This window comes from Mustelus asterias, chromosome 1 (assembly GCF_964213995.1).
Source record: "Mustelus asterias chromosome 1, sMusAst1.hap1.1, whole genome shotgun sequence".
Taxonomy (NCBI): Eukaryota; Metazoa; Chordata; class Chondrichthyes; order Carcharhiniformes; family Triakidae; genus Mustelus; species Mustelus asterias.
Window position 1 is genome coordinate 22,919,598 of NC_135801.1, and position 18,769 is coordinate 22,938,366.

The window sequence follows — 18,769 nt, forward strand, 5'->3', positions numbered from 1 at the left end:
CCTCAAGTATGCTACTTCATTCAATGAGACCAGGATTGTCCTGTGATTAATTTGGTATACCCACCTTTGCCCCATATCGATCTATACCTTTTGTTAACCAAACTCTATGTCAATTTTAACAATTGATCTCATGTCAATTGCCATTTGTAGAAGAGAATTCCAAAATTTTAACACTTTTGCAGATAGAATTGTCCCCCAGTTTCACTCCTGACTGTGTGCTCCAGATTTTCACAGAGTTATGAAGACTCCGTGAACCTTTGAAAATGGTGAATTGGAACCGGATTCAGTAATCCTGCCCACATTTCCGATAGATCCTATTTTTGCTGGTGGCAGAAACAGATGGGGGCGGCACGGTGACACAGTGGTTATCATGGCTGCCTCACAGCACCAGGGACCCGGGTTCGATTCCTGGTTTGGGTCATTGCCTGCGCGGAGTTTGCACATTGTCCCCGTGTCTGCATGGGTTTCCACCAGGAGCTCTGGTTTTCTCCCACAGTCCAAAGATGTGCGGGTTAGGTGGATTGGCCATGCTAAATTGCCCTTTAGTGTCAGGGGGGTTAGCTAGGGTGAATGCATGGGGGTTATGGGGATAGGGCCTGGGTGAGATTATGGTTGGTGCAGGCTTGATGGGCTGAATGGCCTCCTTCTGCACTGTAGGATTCTATGATTCTAGGTAGGAAACCCAAACTCAGCAGGGCCACTTGAATTTAGTTCTGAATTTAAGCACACCATGTTTGGCTGGCCCAAGGATGTTAATCCACAATGTGGGAGACACACATTTATTCAGTAGATATAAATACCTTTGAACTGCAGATAAGGTCAATTTAAGTGTCATGATCTGAAGTGTTTTAAATCCTTTGCTTTTTGAACTTGAAAAATAAATATGCTCTACAGATCAGTGGGAGTCTATAAAAATTCTGACCTGGACTGTTTTTATTGACAGGCCATCTGATGTATGTTACAAGATAAATTACTATCTGATAATGCAGGAAGGCTTATTACCATATTATTAGAAATGCTTGAGTTTTAAAAGCTAAAATTATCTTAGCAAGTGTTCTGAGTTCATAGGTTGATTGACAGTTTAAAGCAGCTATTAAAGGACTAACTATTGCCGATCCAGGGTCTGAATAGAAGTTTGTTTTTATTAGAGATTTAATTTTGACTGGTTTTCCTGAATGGGAGATTTCTTCACTAAATGTTGTGTATAATGTAGAGCTGTATTAGGGTGTTAGAAGTTTTTTTTTTCATCTATGTATGGATCTTGAGGTCTGTCCATGGTGGTTAATGGCTAAGGAGATGACCTGGGTGTACGAGGAGATATGGCAAGCGGGTGGAGAGAAAGAATTGGCATGGAGAGGCCATGGGGTGGGGGTTGTGGGTGTGATGGGTGACGACTAGAGGACTTAATATCTTCTAAAGCAACTGGGATGAAGAGCCAGAAAAGCAACCAAGGAAAGCTTTCTAACTAACTTGCCTCAGCACCTTGATTAACCCCATACTTCTGGAGTTGAATCCCAGCCTCACCTCCCCTGGGTGAAAATTGTACTCAATGGGGCCCTTTAAATTGAGGTGGATTGGTCGACTCAGGAAATTACCTTAGAAGTGAAAATCTGGCCCTACGTTTTGGACAATGCCCCTAACTCTTAACTCCCTAATCAATGAAAAAGATTTCACTCTATCAACGCTATCCATTAGATATAGCTCCTGGGACGAGAGGGGTCAGGGGATCTGGGGGGAAGGCAGGATCAGAATATTGAATTTGATGATCAGCCATGATCAAAATGAATGGTGGAGCAAACTCGAAGGGCTGAATGGCCTACTCCTGTTTTTTTTCCTATGCCTGTATTTCCATTTCCCTTGATATCTTGAGAACTTCACTGAAATCACCCCTTAACCTTCGAAATACCAGGAAATGCAACCCTTATTGGTGTAACCTTCTTGGAGTTTAACCCTCAGTCTCCAGATATCATTCTGGTAACTCAGTGTTGCGCTGCCTCTGACGATGATGCTCACAACTGTTCACAGGTGCGATGTAACCAGAGCTTTATACAGCTAAGGTATGACTTCTACCTCCTGGTAGTCTCGCCTTCTCGATAGATAGGAATGCCAGCATTTGATAAGCGTTCTTTAAATTGTTTTCTATGTCTGTTCATGATCTATTGAATCAGAAAATCAAACAGGGAATTCAGAAGAAACTTCTTTACCCAGAGAATGGCGAGATTGTGGAATTTGCTGTGAAATGGTTGAAGTCAATAGTATAGATGCATGTAAGCATGAGGCTCGAGAAACCTCATGCATGTAAGCATGAGGCTCGGGAGAAGGGAATAGAGGGTTACGCTGATCAATTTAGATAAGGAAGTTTGAGGAGAGGGTTAAGTAAAGTATAAATGCTGAGATGGTCTAGGGTCCACTACTTCCTGTGGTAATGAATCCCACAGGCTCACCACTCTTTGGGCGAAGAAATGTCTCCTCATCTCCATCCTACATGGTCCACCCCAAATACTCAGACTATGACCCCTGGTTCTGGATATACCCACCATCGGAAACATCCTCCCTGCGTCTACCCTACAATTTTATAAGTCTCTATGAGGTTCTCCCCTCATCCGTCTGAACTCCAGCAAAAACAATCCTAACCTAGTCAATCTCTCCTCGTACATCAGTCCGGCCATCCCCGGAATCAGCCTGGTAATCCTTTGCTGCACTCGAACAGATCTAAATGATCTGTTTCCATCCCATTATGTAACATATATACGTACTGTGATACCCAGTGGATGCCTACTGTTTCTAGTTTTGGCCATTTGGAAAATACCTATTTTATCCTTTTTAGGCCCATAGTGAGGACCTCCCACTTTCCCACATTAAAATCCATTTGCCAGAGATTTGCCCATTCACTTAGTCTATCCATGTCTCTTTTTAGTGTCATGCTTCCGTTACAATACAGGGATGGGGGCTTATGGGATGAGCCCTCAATAAATCCCCTACACATGCCAAACGGCCAGAGTCAGAACAATGGCTTTATGAGCAAATTGGTTATGAAGATTCATTAGCTCTAAAGATTGGCACACCTGAGACCTGGCCTTGGTTTGCGTGCTAAAGCCGGTGGTAGTAGCCAAGGCGAAATGGCGAAACACTTACCGAGGTCCTCTGAGACCCTAGCAGTCCCATTGTCAATGCTCTGTGGGCAGATGGAATTTAGTAGCTCGCAAGTAGCATGGAATAGGGATGCATCGCTACTCCTAGTGGTATGTGTGTGCAAGCTATGATCTGGAATACTGAAATTCTGGATCCTCCAAATCCAATCTTGCAGTCCCAGTGTTTTCAAAGAACAAAGGACAAATAAAGGTACAACACAGGAACAGGACCTTCGGCCCTCCAAGCCCATACCAATCATGATGCCCCAAGGAAACTAAAAAAATCCCTTCTGCTCTTACTCAGACCAAATCCCTCTATTCCCTCCCTATTCAAGTACCCATCCAGATGCCTCTTAAATGTTGCTAATGTGCCTGCTTCCACCACCTCCTCTGGCAGCGCATTCCAGGCACCCACCACTCTCTACGTGAAAAACTTGCCCCGCACATCTCTCTTAAACTTCCCCCCTCTCACCTTGAACCTGTGCCCCTTATAATTGACACTTCCACCCTGGAAAAAAGCTTCTGACTATCCACCCTGTCCATGCCTCTCATAATTTTGTAGACCTCTATCTGGTCTCCCCATAGTTTCATTCTTTCCAGTGAAAAAAATTCTAGTTCATTCAACCTCTCCTCATAGTCAACAGCCTTGAGACCAGGCAACGTCCTGGAGAACCTTCTTTGCACTTTCCCCAAAGCTGGGTGGCATGGTAGCACAGTGGTTAGCACTGCTGCCTCACAGCGCCAGGGACCTGGGTTCAATACCCGGCTTGGGTCACTGTCTGTGTGAAGTTTGCACATTCTCCCCGTGTCTGCGTGGGTTTCCTCTGGGTGCTCCAGTTTCCTCCCACAGTCTGAAAGACATGCTGGTTAGGTGCAGTGACCCAAACAGGTGCCGGAGTGTGGTGACTAGGGGAATTTCACAGTAACTTCATTGCAGTGTTAATGTAAGACTTACTTGTGACTAATAAATAAACTTTTAACTTTAAAGCTCCACGTCCTTCTAGTAGTGTGGTGACCAGAGCTGCATGCAATACTCCAAATACGACCTAACCAAGAAATTAATATTTGGGAATTTATTTTGGGGCAGCACGGTGGCACAGTGGCACAGGGACCTGGGTTCAATTCCCAGCTTCGGTGATTGTGTGGAGTTTGCACATTCTCCTCATGTCTGCATGGGTTTCCTCTGGGTTCTCTGCTTTCCTCCCACAATCCAAATATGTGCGGGGTTAGATTGATTGGCCATGCCAAATTGCCCCTTTATGTCCCAGGATGCGTAGGTTTGGATGAATTAGGGGGGTTAATATGTGGGGTTGCGGGGATAGGGCCTGGGTGGGATTGTTATTGGTTCACACTCAATGGGCCGAATGGCCTCCTTCTGCACTGTAGGGATTCCAAGAATGCACACTGTCACTTACACCATAGAATCTGTATCAGACTTGAGTTTTCTTATTGGTGAAGAATTGACAAAGTATGTTCAACTCGGTTTATGCTCTGTTTTTCAGGCACTCAGGGCATCTCAGAGTGCTTTACAGCAAATTAAGCATCTTAAAATATAAGTCACGGTTCTAAATACGGAAATTGTCATAAGAGACAGTTCAAATTGCAAGTCCAAAGAGCATTAGCACTGATGTTGAGTACACCACTCTTAATCAATTTTTTTGTCAAATACGACCACTTTCAGACTATCCTTTATATAAACACAACAGGTGAGATTTTCTGGCCACAAACCCCCCAAGACCGGAAATTCCTGCCCCAGCGGAACGGACCTTTAAATGGCCTGCTAAGTTTTCTGTCTCACCCACCACAATTCCCGTGGCGGGCAAGACGGGGGAAGTTTGGCCAACAGATTCTTGTCATATCCATTACATATTTTTGTCCCTCCTTATGTCTGCAATCTCCTTCAGATCCACAACACTCTGAGATATCTGGTGCTGCTCTAATTCTGACCTCTGTGCATCCCAAAATGTCACTGCTTCACCATTGGTGGCCTTTCCTTCAGTTCCTGGGTCCCAAGTCTCTATCTCACTTCCCTCCTTTTTTTTTATTCATTCGTGGGACATGGGCGTCGCTGGCTGGCCAGTATTTATTGCCCATCCCTAGTTGCCCTTGAGAAGGTGATGGTGAGCTGCCTTCTTGAATCACTGCAGTCCATGTGGTGTGGGTTGACCCACAATGCCGTTAGGGAGGGAATTCCAGGATTTAGACCAGCGACTGTGAAGGAACGGCGATATACTTCCAAGTCAGGTTGGTGAGCGGCTTGGAGGGGGACTTGCAGATGGTGGAGTTCCCATTTATCTGCTGCCCTTCTAGATGGAAATGGTCATGGGTTTGGAAGGTGCTGTCTAAGGATCTTTGGTGAATTGCTGTAGTGCATCTTGTAGATAGTACACACTGCTGCTACTGAGCGTCGGTGGTGGAGGGATTGAATGTTTGTAGATGTGGTGCCAATCAAGTGGGCTGCTTTGTCCTCGATGGTGCCAAGCTTCTTGAGTGTTGTTGGAGCTGCACCCATCCAGGCAAGTGGGGAGTATTCCATCACACTCCTGACTTATGCCTTGTAGATGGTGGATAGGCTCTGGGGAGTCAGGAGGTGAGTTACTTGCCACAGTGTTCCTAGCCTCTGACCTGCTCTTGTAGCCACTGTGTTTATGTGGTGAGTCCAGTTGAGTTTCTGGTCAATGGTAACCCCAAGGAGGTTGACAGTGGGGGATTCAGTGATGGTTACACCATTGAATGTCAAGGGGCAGTGGTTAGAGCGTTTCTTATTGGTAATGGTCATTGCCTTGTGTGGCGTGAATGTTACTTGCCACTTGTCAGCCCAAGCTGGATATTGTCCAGATCCTGTTGCATTTGAACATGGACTGCTTCAGTATCTGAGGAGTCGCGAATGTTGCTGAACATTGTGCAATCATCGGCGAACATTCCCACTTCTGACCTTATGATGGAGGGAAGGTCATTGATGAAGCAGTTGAAGATTGTTGGGCCAAGGACACTACACTGAGGAACTCCTGCAGAGCTGAGATGACTGACCCTCCACAACCGCAACCATCTTCCTATGACTCCAACCAGCAGAGAGTTTGCCCCCTGATACCCATTGATTCCAGTTTCGCTTGGGCTGCTTGATGCCACACTTGGTCGAATGCGGCCTTGATGTCAAGGGCTGTCACTCTCACCTCACCTCTTGAATTCAGCTCTTTTGTCATGTTTGAACCAAGGCTTTAATGAGGTCAGGCGCTGAGTGACTCTGGCAAAACCCAAACTGGGCGTCACTGGACAGGCTATTACTGAGCAAGTGCTGCTTGATAGCACTGTTGATAACCTCTTCCATCACTTTACTGATGATCAAGAGTGGACTGATTGGGCGGTAATTGGCCGGGTTGGATTTGTCCTGCTTTTTGTGTACTGAACAGACCTGGGCAATTTTGCACATTGTTGGGTAGATGCCAGTGTTGTAACTGTACTGGAAGAGCTTGGCTAGGGGAGCGGCAAGTTCAGGAGCACAAGTCTTCAGTACTGCTGCCAGAATGTTATCAGGGCCCATTGCCTTTGCAATATCCAATGCCTCCAACCATTTCCAGTGGCTTCACCATACTCTTAAAAACCTACCTCTTTGACCAAGCTGAATTAAGTTGAGGCAATGGGGGCTCCCACATATCATTTGAAGAACCGGTGGGAACCCTACTTTGCCTTAATACATGAGGCCTAAAGCAACCTGAGTGCAATCAAGCGTCATACTCCCACTTAATCAAGTGAACAGTCAGGTGGAAATCCCACTCCCTGAGAGCTGTCAGCCAATCAGAGTCCAGCAGTTCTTCATTGCTGTTGGGAGGAGGAGTTACTGGTGAGGGGTCGAGGTGGTGGTGTTGGGGTGGGTGGGGGGGAGGGGTAGTGGTGGCATGAGATGCAAGGACAAGGTGTGGCTTTCAGTGGCACCCCACTATTCCTGATGCCCGTTTCCTCAATCGGAGTACCTGTGAGCCCTCCACTACTAGGCCACAGGCCAATGAAATAGGTTTGCCTGGATAGCATTCAGGAGGGAGACCCATGTGAGTCTCGTTAATTCCTTGAGGATTAAATCGAATGGGCTCATGAATACTTGCTCTCAAGTGATTTATTAGTAAGACCATAAGATATAGGAACAGAATTAGACCACTCGGCCCATCGAGTCTGCTCTGCCATTCAACATGGCTGATATTTTCCTCATCCCCATTTTCCTGCCTTTTCCCTATAACCCCTGATCCCCTTATTATGAGGCAAATTGACATCCTGCTGCCACAAGAAGGGTTTCAAGTAATGCACTACTGGGAATGAGATTCAGGGCCACCTGTCCAATTCTAACATTTAACATTTATTTATCAGCCACAAGTAAAGCTTACATTAACACTGCAATGAAGTTATTGTGAAATTCCCCTAGTCGCCACACTCTGGCGCCTGTTCGGGTCAGTGCACCTAACCTGCATGCCTTTCAGACTGTGGGAGGAAACCCACGCAGACACGGGGAGAATGTACAAACTCCACGCAGACAGTGATCCAAGCCGGGAATCGAACCCGGGTCCCTGGCACTGTGAAGCTGCAGTGCTAACCACTGTGTCACCGTGCCGCCCATCATTCTCCCATCTTTCCTGCCATCATGCCAACTGCGGCTGCCTCCATTAATCTCCTCTCAATATCTCCTTATGTGGCTCAGTGTTATACTTTGTTTTATAACATTCCTGTGAAATGCCTTGGGATGTTTCATTACTTTAAGGGCACTATATAAATATAAGCTGCTGCCAGTGATATGTATTTTGCACTGTGTTTACATATACTTCCCAGTGGAGGTATCTCCATAAACTGACAAAAAAATGTGACTGTTTTATTACAAAATAGCTCATCCTAATTGTTCGTTCTGAAGAGCTGTTACTCTTTGGGACTGCTGGCAAAATTAAAGTGCTAATAACGGGTATCAATTTTCTGTTACTATTTTATTACAGCTTACCTTTCTGAAAAAATAAACATATCAAACCATTTCTCAAAGGCAACTAGTTACAAGTATTGACTGCAATTAGTCAACAGGTCAATGAGTTGTGGAAGTAAAATATTCATTGGATGACGAGCTTGCCAACTTCTCAGATACAGGAACATTTGAAGAGTTTAAATTCTCAAAGGAAACACCAGTGTCCTATGTATCCCCACCTTGTCTGAGTAATTTATTGAATTGTGCTTTAAGCTGATTAAAAGTTCAGCAGAAAACACACTTCTGGTTTTTTGATGTTGTCAACCTTCAATAAATATTTTAATCAGAAGGGAAATAGCTCAATTCAAACACTGAAAATAAAAACAATTTAGTCTTCAACTTCAGTTCCTGGGGACTAACCTGGTGGAATGGAGGGATGGGAGTGCAAGAAGGATGTGGAGGCCTTGGCGAGAGTGCAGAAAAGGCTTACCAGGAAGCTGCTTGGATTAGAGGGTGTGAGCTATGAGGAGAAGCTGGACAAATTAGGGTTGTTTTCTCTGGAGTGGCGGAGGCTGGCGGGGAGACCTGATAGAAGTCTATAAAATTATAAGAGGCATAGATAGGGTTGACAGTCAGAATCTTTTTCCCAGAGTTGAAGTGTCTAATACTAGGGGGCATGCACTTAAGGTGAGAGGGGGAAAGTTCAAACGAGATGTAAGGGGCAAGTTCTTTTACACAGAGACTGGTAGGTGTCTGGAACACGCTGCCAGGGGTGGTGGTGCGGGCAGATACAATAGGGGCATCTAAGGGGCTTTTAGATAAGCACATGAATTTGAAAGGAATAGAGGGATATGGACCAAGGGTGGACAGAAGGGGTTAGTTTAATTTGGTGTCATGTTCGGTACAACATTGTAGGCTGAAGGGCCTATTCCTGTGCTGTACGTTCTATGTTCTATGAGTGTCCATTGTAGAATCCATTTTATAATGGCATGAAAATGGAACACACCCTACTTTAGATGAATGATCTGCCCCTCACCTGGGACTGAAGTTGAATTCTTACCCTGAGGGCCTTCAGTGTTTGCAAAGTATAACTGTTATATGTGTTTAAAATGTATTACTATTGTTGAAACAGTAGGAGAGATCCGCCACTCCCAGAACCATAAGCAGGAGTTCCTGAAATGCTGTACTTAGATTCGACCCCCACTGGTAAATTTGAAAGATTAAACTCTTCAAATGTTCCTGTGTCTGAGAGGTTGGCAACCTCCTTATCTAATTAATATTTTACTTCCACAACTCACTGGTTGAGCATATTGGAATCAAATTAAACCATGTTTTATTTCAAATTTGGAATTAGGAACTGACGATAAAGTGTAAGAGGAGGGCAAGACTCCTAAGGTTTAAGATAGGAATTAATATTTAGGACTGACACCAGGAAGTTCAGGAAGGAGAACATGTATTCATATCATGTTTCTTGTGAGGGGCATGTTTAAAATTCAGCTCTGTTTTATATGGTGCCGATTTGTCTGAGCACCAGGCAGCTCACATGCTGAGAATGCAGGTTAATGATTGATTTTAGCTAGGGATATGTTTGTTTAAATCTGAATTCATGCATTTTTGTTTATTTGGTTTTCCCCTGGGGTTTCAGAGTAGGGATTTGATTAGGTTGATTGATAAAGACATGTGCTTTAGGGGAGGAGCTAAGCTTACAGGGAAAAGCAGACAGTTAGTGCTGGGTTCTGAAAGAAAGAAGAGGTCTCTCTCTCCCTCTTTCTCTCTCTCTGTCTATTGTTCTCTGTGTGTCTCTCTGGAGGCTGTTGTTTGGGACCTGCTAGGAGAAATATGTCTCTCTCTCTCTCTCTCTGTCTCTCTCTTCAGTGGTGTCCTGAAGGCTCGAGGACTGGTAGCCCAAGTACAATGACATAAGCCTGTGTGTTGCTAACTGATTTTGAAGAGGGGTTTAAGTCTATAAGAGGAACATTGCTCAAATTGGAACTAATAGAGATAGGTTAGCAGTTAAGAATTGTATCTTGTCATGTTTAAGTAATTCAATGGTAAAAGTTAAGCTAATTAATTTGTTACAGTTAAACTGTATTGTTAAAGAAAGTTTGTTTTGAAAGAATCTTCATGCTGTGTCAATAGAATCACACTTGGAGCGAAACATTTTATCCTCACACTAATGCCAAAATAGAAAAACTGTTGGGGTCTAGCCAGACTCCATAACATACTTTGGGGTTTCTGATCCATACCTTAACAGGGGAAACAAAAAGATTATCCATGGCTGGGGAATCTCTGACATCATGTAGGAAACAATTGGATACCATGATGGAGGATGAACTTGTCAGATTATTACACTGCATTAATAAATAATGCGAATTACATTCATTACCGGTGATCCTTTCATGTGGATTTATCTGCCTCCACGACACACTGGAAGGATTGTCGTATTGTTCTGTCTTACTGTGGTTACTGATTACCATTAGAGACATGAATTCTGAAACCGATGCAGGGCCTTAGAAGTGGAATCTATACCAATTTAGTGCAATGGAAGTACAATGAGTTGCAATGAAACTGGATGGATATAATTTTTCTTGCAGTACAAAGCTAGCATAATTGCTGCAGTTAGATAAATCTTCATATTTGTCGACAGATCCATTACAATCGGTTCATGTTAGCGAGGGCTTTCTGCTAATGGATTAGTTTGGAGACTGGAGCAGGCAGAAAAGAGGATTGGAAAGCTTTTGAAATTAAGTTTTGAAGTTTGTGCTGTCCAACTGTATGTCAAGACTGATTTTCAGAGTACGAGCTCTTAGTGCAGAGCCTCACAACAGAGGATGGAATTTAGTAGGGCTCTGGGGAGTAGGGTTGGAGGTTGGGGGGGGGGGGGGGCTGAAAAATTGGGAGGGACTGAGGGGGTGGAGTTTCCTGTTACTCTCCCGATACCGCAGAATTGTCTCAGTGGCAAAAAAGGTGGAGGGTGTACCTTTTTGCCCGGAAGCCGATGGATTTAGAAGGTTGTGCATTCAATTCCCACTCTAGTGGCTTGAACACAAAATCTAAGCTGATACTACAATATTGGGGAAGGGCTGCAATGTAAGAAATGCTTTCGAATGAATTGAAGCATCATTTGCTCTCTCAGGTGGATAGGACAGTTCTCACTGCTGTCGTAATCAATGTGTATCCCCCAGGAAACATCAGTAAAGAAGATTATCTGGTATTTACGGGCTGGATGGTGGTGCAGTGGTTAGCACTGCTGCTTCACAGCTCCAGGGAGTCAGGTTCAATTCCAGCCTGGGGTATCTGTGTGGAGTCTGCACATTCTCCCTGTGTCTGTGTGGGTTTCCTCTGGGTGCTCTGGTTTCATCACACAGTCCAAAGATTTGCAGGTTAGGTGGATTGGCCACGATAAATTGCCGATTATTCATCCAAGATGTGTAAGTTAGATGGATTAGCCATGGTAAATGTGTGAGGTTTCGAGGATAGGTTGGGGGACAGGGCCAGAATCTAACCAATAGGGGGAGCGGAGAGAGACTGTGCATGCCGGGAAGCCAGCCGTTAGCTGTAGGGGTGCTATTGTGCATGCGCCCTGATCTCCCAGTGCACTATGTACACTTGTATACATTTGTACACAGTGCACTTGGAGATATCACATCTCCCTGGACTTTGCCCCTTCACCCCCAATTGCCCCCCCCCCCCCCCCCCCCCCCACAATTGCTGGTCCCGATGGCTGCACTCCCTCCAATCACTGCACACCCCCCGATTGCCACCCCCCTAGATTTCTGGCCCAGATTGCCACCTGCCCTGGTCAACCGCTGGTTCCGATTTCACCCCCTCCACCAGACGATTGCTGATCCCAATTCCTCCACCAGCTGAACCCAATGCAGAGTACAACCTCCTGCATCCCTGTCATGGCCCCACACCCTTCAGGCCATGTCTCTCCCCTTAGGTCCCACATGTCCCCTTATGCCCCACCCTCTTTGCACTCTCCAGCGGGCAGTGCCAGGGTGCCCAGTGGGCACTGCCAAGGTGCCAGGATGGCAGCACCAAGGTCCCAGGCTGGAAATGCCAGGCTGGTACTGCCCAAGGGGCACTGCCTGGCCTTGCCCCCGACCTCCCAGGGGGCCTCAATGGCTTCTGGTCCCACTAGCGAGAGCATCACATCAGGTCCCCATATCTGGTCATTATGGGCAGCACAGTGGTCAGCACTGCTGTCTCACAGCACCAGGGACCTGGGTTTAATTCTGGCCTCGGCTCACTGCTGGTGTGGAGTTTGCACACACCCTATGATCTGCGTGGGTTTCCTCCGGGTGCTCCGGTTTCCTCCCACACTCCAAAGATGTGTGGGTTAGGTTGATTGGCCATGCGAAATTGCCCCTATGTGTCAGGGGGATTAGCAGGGTAAAAACGTGGGGTTATATAGATAGGGCCTGGGTAGAATTGTGGCCAGTGCAGACTCGATGAGCCAAATGGCCTCCTCCTGGTCTGTAGGGATTCAACGATTCTATGTAACAGAAAATGCTGCAATTGCATGACAGATTCATGAGGTTAATCCATCTTTTCTTATTGTACATAGTAATGGGTCTACTTCTATTTCCAGCATCTTCTGTTTTAAAGTTTTCTTTGCTCTTGATCGGCAGACACCTGAGATTATGAATGCAATTTAAAGGGTGGGATATTACGGCCTTGCTTGTTCCAAAACCGTAAAATCCTGCCCGAGGTCAACAGACCTTCCCATACTCCGCCCCTCGCCCGCTCCGATTCCCGTGGCGGGCAGGAGGGTAAAATTCCGGCCATGTTCACAAAGTCAAATGAAACATTTTGTCCTTGAGGTCAATACAGAGGATAATTCTAAAAATCACTGTTACATGGACAAAGAAGATTCCGTCATTGTGCTTACAGCATGTAAGCAAACATTTCCTTATTGTCAATTATATTTAATGTTCAAAGTCTAAAATTAATTTTTAATGAAAACTCCAACCACTATTTCATTTGTCCTGTTTAATTTGAACCTCATAGAATCCCTACAGTGCGGAAGGAGGCCATTCGGTCCATCGAGTTTTAACTGACCACAAACCCACTCAGGCCCTATTCTCGTAAGCCCACACATTTACCCTGCTAATCCCCCTGACACTGGGGTCAATTTAACATGGCCAATCAACCTCGCTCGCACATCTTTGGACTGTGGGAGGAAACAGGAGCACTCGGAGGAAACCCACGCAGACACGGAGAGAATGTGCAAACTCCACACAGACAGTGACCCGAGGCCGGAACTGAACCTGTGTCCATGGCGCTGTGAGGCAGCAGTGTTAACCATTGTGCCACCGTGCTGCCGCACTGTGCCATCGTGCCGCCCTAAAACACAAATCATTTCTAGCAGCGGGGGGATTCGAACCCACGCCTCCGCAGCCTCTCTCATTCAAACGGCTGGTTTATATTGCTTAAGTAACTGTAGAGTATTTGCTGTGTTTAGTTGTTGTAGTTTTTTTACCCTTTGCCATTGTTCAGTTCTGAGATGAGTCACTGTCAGATTGCTTTCCATTATTTATGCCGTTTGTTGAAAGATGTGAATGATGAAGATGACAGGAGCTAAGAGGTTGGGAATGAAATCAAGAAGTGCGCAGAAAATAGACTTAATTTTAGATGTGGCACAGGCTGCAGGAAACAACACATTAAAACAAAGGCAATAAATGAGTGGGGAGACAGCACAGAGACGCCAGCAATGTTTAAAAAAAAACGAGGCAGCGATTGAGTGAGTGGGAAAGTAATTTAAAAAACAAAGATCAGGGAAACTAGGGATAGGTTTCAGAAAAATGAACTTATCAATCTATGATAAGTGACACAGACAAAAAAATTGGAGCTCGGCCTTTGCAGGAGTGAAATTTGGAAATATTTCTTCTGGAAAAGAATAGTAGAACTTTGGAAATTCCTTCTGTAATTGCAATTGGTGCTCGAGCAATTGCTAATTTTAAAAGACATACTTTTTAGGCAGAAGTATTAAAGGGTATGGGGTACAAGGGGATATAAGGAGGTAAGTTGCAGATCAGTCATCATTTCACTAAATGGCAGAACAGATTCGAGGGGCTAAATAGCCTCCTCCTGTCCCTGTGTTTCTGTGAAATGTGGATTACAAACAGAATCTGTTGGAAATACATGGTAGATTGGTCAGTATCTGAAAAGAGTTAATGGTGGCAAGGTGGCACAGTGGTTAGCACTACTGCCTCACAGTGCCAGGGACCCGGGTTCAATTCCAGCCTTGGGTCACTGTCTGTGTGGAGATTGCATGTTCTCCTCGTGTCTGCTTGGGTTTCCTCCGGGTGCTCCGGTTTCCTCCCCCATTCCAAAGATGTGCGGGTTAGGTTGATTGGCCATGCTAGATTGCCCCATAGTGTCAGTGGAAATAGTAGGGTAAATATGTGGGGTTAAGGGGATAGGGCCCTGGGTGGGATTGTGTTCGGTGCAGACTTGATGGGCTGAATGGCCTCCTTCTGCACTGTGGGGATTCTATTCAATGACTTGGTTAACACTGGGTTCTGGTGAAGGTTGTTGACTGAAATGTTTCACAGGAACATTGGAAATAGGTGCAGGAGTAGGCCATTCATCCCTCAAGCCTACTCCATCATTCAACTAGATCATGGTTCACTGTTTACATCAACACCATTTTCTCACTCTATCCCCATATCCCTCAATATCTTTAATAACTCGAAATCTATTGAGCTCTGTCTTGAACATACTCAGTCACTGAGCCTGTACAGTCCTCTGGGACAGGGAATTCCAAAGATTCTCCAGTGAAATTCCTTCTTATTTCAGTCCTCTAATACCTCCTATTCTCAGATTGTGTCCCCTGATTCTAGATAAAAGATCTACCCTGTCAAACCCTGTAAGTATATTGTATGTCTCAATGAGGTCACCCCTCATTCTTCAAACTTCTGGATGATACAGGTCCAGTCTCCTCAACCTCTCCTCACAGGACAACTCTGCCACCCCACTTTCATTTCAGTCTTTCTAAGGCAAGAATATCCTTCCTTATGGACAAAATACTCCAGATGCAGTCTCACAAAGGCTCTATGCAACCGTAGCAACACTTCCTTATTCCTGTACTCGAATCCTCTTGCAATAAAGGCCAACATACTTTCAGCCTTCCCAATTATTTCTTGCATCTGCAAGCTAGTCTTCAGTGACTTGTGAACAAGTATACCCAGATCCCTTTGAACCTCAACACTTCCCAAAATCTCACCATTTAAGAAGTATTAAGCGGCCGCATCTTTCCAGCTGCATCGTGCCCAGTGCCGAATAAGTTGGAGCAGAACAGGGCTGGAAAATTGGGGGAGAGTGGCTGAGCACGTTTAGCACCAACGCCAAACCCTGTCAGAATCTTCCCACCCATCGTTCCTGGACAAAATCTGGTTCCCGTCCATTAAGAGTTCTGAGGGAGAAGGGGGGAATGTGTGGAGGGTCTGAGGGGGAAGGGCCTGAGTGGGGGTATTGAGGGGGAAGGGGAGCTGAGTGGGGCATCGGGTCAGATAAACCTCGTGCCTGCATGGTGTGGGGGTGGGGAGGGCGGGGTTGGTGACCCATTATTTGTGTGTGAGGGGGGAGGATGCCCCCTTCTTCGGTGAGGGGTTGGTGATGCTCCCCTCTTCAGTGGGAGGGCCACCATTTCATTTTTCCGGGGCAGGGAGCATGTCTCCAAGCGCAGAGACCATGCCACTCTTTAAAAAACTCAGCCCGATCTCGGAACAGCGGGGCTGGCCAGCGGGTTGTTCAAACTGAGCTCATTAGCATCTTTCAGGTGAGTGAATCCCACTGATGCTGCCAATGCCAGCAGAAAACATTTATTTTCTCGCCAACATGGGCACTCAGTCCAAATTCGGGGAATTGGGCAAAATTTTGCCCTGCGTTTCTGTTTTTTCTATCAAAGGGGATAACTTCATATTTTTTCACATTATATTCCATTCTTGCCCACTAAATAAGCTTGTCTGAACCTCCTTAGAGCCTTTTAGCATCCTCCTCACCACTCACCCTCCCACCTAGTTTTGTGTTATCAGCAAACGTGGAAAGGCTATATTTGGTTCCCACATCAAATCATTGATATAGATTGTTAATGATGTGGAGACGCCAGCATTGGACTGGGGTGGGCACAGTAAGAAGCCTCACAACACCAGGTTAAAGTCCGACAGGTTTACTTGGAATCACAAGCTTTTGGTACTTGACTCACCTGATGAAGGAGCAGCGCTCTGAAAGCTTGTGATTCCAAATAAACCTGTTGGACTTTAACCTGGTGTTGTGAGACTTTGTAGATTGTTAATACCTGGGGCCAAGAGCTGATCCTTGCTGAACGCCAGTAGTCACAGCTAGTCACAATTTTGCTCATAGCCTCTTGTGTGGAACCTTATTAAAAGCTTTCTGAAAATCCAAATACATCACATCCACTGCTTTTCCCTTATCTAGTTACCTCCTCAAACAACTGCAACAGGTTTGTCAAATGTGATATTGCTTTCATCATCCCAGGTTGATGCTGCCCAATCCTACCGTTATTGTCTAAGTGTCTAGCTATCACATTCTTTATAATAGACGCTCACATTTTCCCCACTGCTGATGTCAGGTTAACAGGTCGGTAGTTCCGTTTTCTCTCTCCTTACTGAAATAGTGGGATCACATTTGCTACTATCTAATCTACAGGAACCATTCCAGGATCTATAGAATTTTGGAAAACAGCCACCAATTCATCCATTATCTCTACAGGCTCCTCTTTCAACACTCTTGGATGTGGGTCATCCAATGTTTAATGTCTTCATTTTAATTGATTTCTTTTAAGTCCTCAATGTTGCAAACCCTTTGATTCTTGAGTATTTTGGTGAGCTATTTTATCTCTAATTTCTTTCTCAAATACTGTTCCAGACAACCATCTCATAAAAATTCCAGGAATTCATCCTTCACAGTATTAGTGCGAATTAGGTTTGCCCAGTTTAGATGTCGATTGAAGCTCCCCACGATTATTGTATTACACTTATACCTCTAATTTGCTGATAGATACTGCGCTTTCCATTACTACTACTGTTTGGTAGTCTATAAAAACTCCTGCCAGTGTTTCCTGCCCCTTTTCTGTTTCTTGGCTCCACCCAAATTGATTCTACAGGGGTGATCTTACCAGCTCATCACCCTGGTCGATGAGCAGGGTGAGTCAGTAAGATGGCGCAAGAGGCGAAAAATTGGGTTCGCACCCAGTTTCTCACCTCTCGCAATCTTACCGGCCCTGAGTTTCCGACAAGATCAGCCTCACGTTAGGGAGGGGTGCGAGGCTGATTTAAATATTAAAAGCTGTATTTCTCTATGATTAGTGAGCCTAAAATGCAATTGCCTGGGCTCACTTGTCTTAACGGCCTCCCCGTGAGGATCATGTATGGCCCCCACCAATGGGGACTTGATGTGGTCACCTCGCTGGTAGGGCCAAAGGCCATTGAGGCCCCCTTGGTGGTCGAGGGTGGGGGTCAGTACCAACCTGGCACTGTCAGCCTGGGACCCTTGGCAGTGCCAGCCTAGTACCCTGGCACTGCCCACCAGGCACCCCGGCACTGCCAGCCTGGCAATGCTTACTGGGCATGATGACACTGCCCAACGGGCACAGGGCAATGCCAAGGAGTGGGCCATAATGGCGGCAGGGCCTAAGGGGAGATGGGTGGGTGGGGGAGCTGTGCACTCTGCAGCTGGGATTGGCTGAGGAGGGAGCTGTGCACTCTGCGATCAGCTGGGGAGGCCAGAACTGCTGCACAGAACAGAGAGATGTGTGCACATGCCATAGCGCCTTCTGGTGTGAGCAGCTGGCTTTCTAGCGATAATAGACTCTGTCCACTGCATCTACTGGTGGGAATCAGATCCTGAATCATCTTTTGCGTTTATTGATATAAGATTTTATTTGTGGTCTTACCGAAAAATGAATCTGAAACTCTCCCGTTTTCACGCTCGTTCGGCAGTTCGGTAAGATCGTCCCCTTCATCTTTAAACACCAATCTAAAATTCTCATTCATGAATGTAATGATTTCATCCTTTGTTAACAGTGATATCCCACCTCCTTTTCCATTTTACTTAAACTTCCTAAATGTTGAACAGTAAAGTGCCTTCTTCTGTTTCTTTAATTATTTTTGCAACCTCTAACCTTACCTGTGGGTGCACTCTTGTGTTTATATGCTCTTTCGCTTCCTGCCACACTCTGACTATCATCTCCCTTAATGCTACCATGTTCTCTTGCCTTCTCGTCACTCTTTAAGTTATGATATCTTCCCTCATGTGATCCTTCACCCCACTATTTAGTTTAAATCTCTCTCAACTGCCCTAGTTATATGGCTCAAGTCCCAGCTTGATTGAGGTGCAGAGCATTCCAACAGTACAGTTTCCACTTTCCCCATTTTTGGAGCCAATAGCCCATGAATTAAAACTTATTTCTCCCACAACAGTCTTTGAGCCACACGTTTAACATTCTAATCTTCCTTAACCTATGCTAATTTTCTCACACCTCAGGTAATAATCCAGAAATGATTACCTCTGAGGCTGTTTTTTTATAGCCCCTAGCTGCTCATACTCTCCAAGCATGGCCTCTTTCTTAGTCCAATCTATGTGGACCATGACAACTGGATCTTTCCCATCACACTGCAAGGTCTTCTCCAGCCCAGAGCAGATGCCTTGAACCTTGGCACGAGACAGAAAGTGC